This window comes from Drosophila suzukii, assembly GCF_043229965.1.
Source record: "Drosophila suzukii chromosome 2 unlocalized genomic scaffold, CBGP_Dsuzu_IsoJpt1.0 scf_2c, whole genome shotgun sequence".
Classification (NCBI taxonomy): domain Eukaryota; kingdom Metazoa; phylum Arthropoda; class Insecta; order Diptera; family Drosophilidae; genus Drosophila; species Drosophila suzukii.
Genome location: NW_027255896.1, coordinates 31,316,635 through 31,323,859, shown reverse-complemented (window position 1 = coordinate 31,323,859; position 7,225 = coordinate 31,316,635). Strand labels below are relative to the sequence as shown.

The 7,225-nt window shown below is 44.3% G+C and overlaps 1 long non-coding RNA gene across 1 annotated transcript; it reads right to left on the bottom strand.

Moving 5' to 3' along the window:
* Nucleotides 1-866: 866 nt before the first annotated feature.
* LOC139354534 (uncharacterized) lies at nucleotides 867-1,369 on the bottom strand. The gene is made up of 2 exons (XR_011605509.1): nucleotides 1,227-1,369; nucleotides 867-1,033 (listed from the first exon to the last, which is right to left on the bottom strand). It is a non-coding gene; the product is annotated as an uncharacterized lncRNA (long non-coding RNA).
* Between the last annotated feature and the right edge of the window lie 5,856 nt (nucleotides 1,370-7,225).

Sequence of the window (7,225 nt, the reverse complement as noted above, 5' to 3'; positions counted from 1 at the left end):
CTGAAATTTTTTTTGCTGCTAAGCGCTCAACGTGCGCTGAAAGTGCGCTTTTTCGCTGCTTGAATGAGCGCTCAACGTGTGCTGAATGTGTGCTTTTATCGCTGCTCAATCGAGCGCTCAACATGTGCTGAACGTGCGCTTTTTCAGCTGCTCCATCGAGCGCTCAACATGTGCTGAACGCGTGCTTTTTCAGCTGCTCAATCGAGCGCTCAGGAGGGTGCTCAAAAAAGCGCTCAATGAGTGCTATTTTTTGAGCACTGATGAACCCTAGGACATGCCTATGTTAATTTCAGCACATAGCTCCATACAAATTGTGCGCTCATTGAGCGCTGAGTGATGAGCTTTTTGCAGTGATTGAGTGCTCAATAAGCGCTGAATGGTACTGCAGGGTACATACAAATATCTACATATATGTAGATATTTGTATGTACCCTGCAGTACCATTCAGCGCTTATTGAGCACTCAATCACTGCAAAAAGCTCATCACTCAGCGCTCAATGAGCGCACAATTTGTATGGAGCTATGTGCTGAAATTAACATAGGCATGTCCTAGGGTTCATCAGTGCTCAAAAAATAGCACGCATTGAGCGCTTTTTTGAGCACCCTCTTGAGCGCTTTTTTGAGCAGCAGAAAAAGCACACGTTCAGCACATGTTGAGCGCTCGATTGAGCAGCTGAAAAAGCACACGTTCAGCACATGTTGAGCGCTCGATTGCGCAGCGGAAAAAGCACACATTCAGCACATGTTGAGCGCTCGATTGAGCAGCGGTAAAAGCACACATTCAGCACACGTTGAGCGCTCATTCAAGCAGCGAAAAAGCGCACTTTCAGCGCACGTTGAGCGCTTAGCAGCAAAAAAAATTTCAGTTGTAATTTTTATTTTTATTTGTTTATTTTAAAAATTGAGCTCGGGGGTTTCCGGTGTTATCGGGGTCGCTGGCACCTCCTCCTCAGCATCTGGTTTTTAACGCACCGCATTGCCTTCTGCAGCGCCTTTTCGGGAGGCTCCGAGGGATCCACTAGGGCGATTGCATCTAGTATTAGAAAAAAATTAGTTTTAAAAATAAAACAAGACGAGAATAAAAACGAGTGACCGAAAGTAATCGTTATTTGTAAGATTTATTTATAATAAAAGAAATGTTATCTTTGGCATTCAATGTAAAATCCCAGAAGTTTTTTAAAAATTAAACTTACAAACAATAGTTTTCAGTCTCAACAAAAACTTACTTAATAAGGCACGGGCGAAATTTGGGTAGTCTGAGCCTCTTCTTGTTTTGCCCCCTCCAAGTTGTGGGACAGAACAAGTTCCTCGGATAATATGCTTAAGATGGAACGACTTAGCCTTCCATATTTTTATAGATTTACCATCAGCCTTGTCTAAAAATATAAGAAAATTAAAAAAATATCGAGAAGAAATTTGCAAACTTTTGTTTTCGGTCACTTGATTTATTTTATTTTGTTGTAAAAAATTATTTATGTATTTTTTTTTTTATTTATTAAATCATTTATTTATTTTGCAGATGCGGAAAAAATACCACTTTTCCAGGGACGGAAAATTAGAGATGTTTGAAATTTTTATTTAAATAGCCATGTTTGTTTACTTACACAAAAATAAAAATTGTGCTTTAATGTTATTAATACAAAAAATCATAAGTTATAAAAACAAACATCTCTTATTTTTGGTCCCTAGGAACTTAGCACTCAATAAGATTTTCAAATTTTTTCACAGATTCATTCATTTGTTTATTTATATGCATCATTTGTTGTTTTTCACGTCAAAAATTAATATTTTTCACAGCTATTTTTTTTCCGCCACGTGTTTTTTTGGGAATCTTGGATTTTCCATTTCTTAAATATATACATTAACTTGTTTTTACTCTCACTGATTAAATTAATATTGGTCTGCGACAGACTTACCTGGGAATCGTATAGGTATCACTTTTAAACCACTGGTTTATTTTATTTAACTACCTTAATTGCGTGCAATTCTAACTCCTTCACATAAGTAAACCCTAGTGAAAAAGACGAAAAAATTCGCGTGCCCTTCAGAAAAACAACAAGCAACAACAACTACGGTTCCGCTAATCCGTTGTTGTTCTGTTTTTTTGGCATGTCCCGTTTGGTCTATGCATCTTGCACATAAAAGCAGCGTATTTATAGACATATCCGACTATGCAAATCGGTTTATAAAAATATATTCTTAAAACTTCACATATTATTAAATAATATTAATAAACCTATACATTTTTTTAAGAAACACAAATATTTTAAAACAGAAACCTATTATTTTAAATCGTTGTTTTAACATTTACGAACAAATGTCGCATTATCCAAAAGGCAAGGGTGCACAAAGGTCTATATATTTTAGTTGCTGGGCCTCCTTCCCTATACGCGCACTTTTTCGTCTGAGACTTGACGAGAGAGGGAGAGCCCAAAATTACTTTTTTGTGCGTTCTCTTTGCGGACCCGACTGAGAGCGCGTCGCTTTGCCGCCGTTGCGCTCAGCTCTGCCGGCATCGCTGGCTTCTCTGCCGACTTCGCAGTCGGCTTCGTGATGATTGGGCGCTTAACTCAATTTTGGAACTGCAGGGTATTAACAAATATCTACATACGGTCACATATAATTTTTAACTCCACCATCCCGTTCCGACTAATTAAAGTTTGCCGTCGGCCATCCGGTCAAAAATAATAAAATAAAAAAAATTACACCAGCACTCCACCGCATGCATAGCAACCTCCGTCCACCAATTTTTTTGGTATATTTTTAGTATTTTTCCCTCGGAATATTAAATCAAATTAAAGCAATACTCCAATATTAAATAATCAACCGATCGCATCCTCCGGCCAACAACCTATTGGCATAATTTGGTATTTTTCTTCATTCAGAAGATTAAATAAATGCGAAATATTACAATTACTTCACCGGGAACTACATATTAACACATATTTGGTACTTTTCCCCTTCAATTTATTTCAAACGCAAAAAATACCAGCACTATAAAAAAAAAACAAATATATACCAAACTTGTTCCCAATTACAATATACATATACCAAAAAGGTTAAATATTATAGTATTATTTCTTCACGGGTGATATACGAACTCATCACTCACCGTTCCTAATCCGTATTATTGGGTTTAATTCCGCAAAGTAACCAGGTCGGTACTTGCTTCCAATTTATATTTCTCCGATCCACTACTTTTTTTGTCGACACCTCGTTCCACTGTTCCAGAAGTGGGCCAGGTTTCCTATTTATCCGACATAAACAAAGGCGAGCAGACTCTGAGCCAAAAAAAAGGTCATTTCTCTTTAAATGTCCGCTGGAAGTGATAACAAAAAGTTGTCTATTCCACCTGCCGTAGTCCCAGGCATATCCGTAGATCCGCCCACACCCGAACTAACCGCCAACACCTCGTCGCCCCGAAATAGGGTCACCCGTGCAAACGTCGAAATGGCACTAACACCTTCCCAAATCGCTCTAAGCAAATTTACTGAGGTCTCAGATCGGCTGAGTGAGTTTGAATCCAGAGCAAACACTCCTTCGCCGATCCCTCCTACTCTGTCCATGCTGAACATCCGCCGCGAAGAAATTCGCGCGTTATGGGACCGCATCAAGGCAGAATACGATGAATGCACCGGGTGCATAGCAGAAGCCGGAGACAGTGCAGCTGATAGTTTGCCAGTTCTAAAGGCTAAATACGGCTACTGCTATTCCGTTTACGAGAGATGTGGGGCTCAGATCGCGGATATGATAGCCCAGGCTCCCCAAGTTCAAGCTGTTCCTACTCAGACTTATATTTCCTCTGGATGTCGGCTGCCTCCGTGCGATACCAAGGTTTTCACCGGAGATTATCTGCGGTGGCCGACCTTTAGGGATTTGTTTACGGCCATATATATAAAAAATCCAAGGCTGACGCCAGTCGAAAAATTGTTTCACCTAAATGCCAAAACAAGCGGCGATGCACACACGATAATGTCGAACTCTCCCCTTACTAACGACGGCTTTCGCTTAGCTTGGGCTAACCTAACTGAGCATTTGGAAAACAAGCGGTTATTAGTAAATAGCCAATTAAAAATACTTTTCAATGTGCAGTTCGTTAATCAGGAATCTGGGTCAGCTATCCGTGAACTTCACCGTACCATCCAGGGTTGCCTTACGGCTTTAGAAATGTCCGGAATTGAAACCGAAAATTGGGATTGCCTCTTAGTGTACATGTGCTCCTCCAAACTTCCTAAGCTCACGCTATCCTTGTGGGAACAGTCCCTGCACAAAAAGGCAGAGATTCCGACGTGGCAGGAACTGAACGCCTTCCTTACGGAGCGTCACCGGACCTTAGAAGCCATAGACGACGTACGGCCATCAGGCTCGAGTCAACCACTGCCAAAAACATCCGCCCCCACTGCAGCGCCTCGAAGAATAAATTCTTACGAGACAAGGGTAGCACCCACGCCAAAAGAATGTGACCTTTGTAAGAAGGAAAACCATCCTGTCCGCACATGTGCACGGTTCCTCCAGATGACGGTCGACGAGCGGTCGGCATATATAAAGAGGAAGCAGCTGTGTCTGAACTGCTTCGCACGAGGGCATCAGCTGCGTGATTGTGAAAGCACTCATAGCTGCTTTACGTGCCGCGGCCGCCATCACACCTTACTACACAGAGGCAACTCATCCCAATCGCCTTCCAATCCCGCCCCAAGACCCAGATCAAGACCAAGTACACCAGTTGCAACCGCTTCCCGGTCCACGGACTCTACAGTCCAAAATTACTTCGCGACGGGGTATAGATCCGTCTTGCTGGGCACCGCCATAATTGACATATGTCACCTGGGGTCGAATTTTAAAGCTCGTGCCTTTATAGATTCAGGATCAGAGGCAACCTTTATTTCTGAGCGGCTGTTCAAACTAATTAAGTTGCCTCACCAGGTAATCCGAGCCCAAGTATCAGGCTTAAACCAGACAGTATCCGCTGAATCCAAAAAGCTCTGTCAGTTTACCATCCGTTCTCCGACCAGGCCTGGCTTGCAAATAAACACGACGGCCTATGTTCTTCCTCAATTAGCTGGAAACCTTCCATCTTGTCCGATTCCGCAACAGTTTCTACGGGATCTTCCCAAACTGTCACTAGCGGATCCAAAGTTCTACGAGAGCGCACACATAGATATTCTGGTCGGGGCCGACATACTGCCATCCATTCTCCTAGCGGCACCCGGCCGAATATTTGTGTCTCTCTCCTCGGGCAAGAAACCATTTTCGGGTGGATCCTAACAGGTCCCGTTCCTGCTCCAAGGGAAAATCAGATTTCCGTTTTTTCCACACGAATCTCCCTGGATAGGCTTCTCACCAAATTTTGGGAGATCCTCCGCCAGTAAAAGTGACAAAATCTTCCGATTTGACATGTGAGGAAAAATTTCTCCGAACGACTACGAGAGACGATAACGGCAGGTATGTCGTAAGTCTTCCGTTTCGTGATCCTCAAAACGTAAAATCCGCCCTCGGTCACTCCAGATCCTCCGCGTTGTCGCAGTTCCTAAGAACCGAGCAACGTCTAAAGAGGGACAGTCAGCTGAAAGCCAAATACGACTCCGTGATTCAAGAGTATCTCGACCTCAATCACATGAAAGAAGTCCGTCCTACCCATAATTCTGCCAGTTATTACCTTCCGCATCATGCCGTGCTCAAGCCGGAAAGTACAACCACCAAGTTACGTGTGGTTTTCAATGCCTCCAACCCTTCAGAGAATGGGGTCAGTTTAAATGTTATCCTTCATGCTGGCCCAGTCTTACTTTCAATACGTCTACAGTGCCGATATCGAGAAAATGTATCGGCAGATATGGGTAGATCCGAAGCATTCCCCGTTCCAGCGCATCTTATTCCGCAACAGCGAGGGGCACATTCGAGATTTCGAATTACAGATGGTAACTTTTGGAGTCAATTGCGCGCCATTCCTGGCCATTCGAGTCCTGCAACAGCTGGCAACTGACGTGCAGCTCAGCCATCCAAGAGCGAGCAACGTCATTCGAAATCATATGTATGTAGACGATGTCCTTTCGGGAGCTGACTCCGCCGAGGACGCTAAGTCCATTGTTCGCGAGCTACAAAGTGCTCTAGATTCCGCGGGGTTTCCATTGAGAAAATGGACCTCCAACAACAAAGAAATATTAGCTCATATTCAAAGCGATCATCTTCTGACAACCGACTTCCTCGAGATCGACACTGAGAGCACAGCCAAAACTCTCGGCGTACGATGGAAGGCGACGTCCGATGAGTTCTTTTTCGTCCCACCACATTTAGCAACGGAAATCTCCCGCACGAAACGCCAAGTCCTTTCCCAAATTGCCAAGCTGTTTGTTCCAGCAGGCTGGCTTGCTCCATTTGTTGTGTGTGCCAAAATCTTTATGCAAGCGATTTGGCTTCTGGATCTAGGCTGGGACGATAAACTTCCAATTGAGGTGTGCCAAAGGTGGAACAGCTTTCTCCAGAGCTATTCGGTCCTAGACCAGGTCAGAATACTCAGATGGGTTTCCTTCCGTCCAGAGTTCCACGTAGAGCATCACGGATTCTGTGACGCCTCGCAAAAGGCATACGGTGCTGCGATCTATGTGCGCGTAGAAGTGGGCCATAAGACGATGGTGCACTTGCTCACGGCCAAGACGCGTGTGGCGCCAGTCAAAACAGTGTCCCTTCCCAGGCTGGAGTTATGTGGGGCTCTCCTTTTGTCCGAGATGGCCGAAGCCATTCTTCCTAATATGCCGAGGCTGACCTCAAAATTCCATTGTTGGACCAAATCCACGATTGTGCTAGCATGGTTAGCCAAACCAGCGTGCCATTGGACTGCGTTCGTTGCCAACAGGGTGACGAAGATCACCGAGTCCACTGAGGCGGCCAATTGGTCGCACGTTCAATCCGAACATAATCCAGCTGATTTGGCTAGTCGAGGAGTTCCCCTTCAAGAGCTGGTGGATAACCCGCTTTGGTGGTATGGACCCACTTGGCTGCAACGTCCACGCGATCATTGGCCCAGCCAGGGAACAGACCTGCCGGTGACTGAGATCGAAAAGCGTGCCGTTAAAGTCCATGTGGCGTCTATTCCGTCAGAAGATTTCCTAGATCGCTTTTCCAATTTAGATAGAGCTTTGCGGGTCCTCGCGTATGTCCATCGATTTGTCCAACGATGTCGAAGACAACCACCGCCTTCCGGGGTCCGTCTAGAGGCCCAGAACGTTGC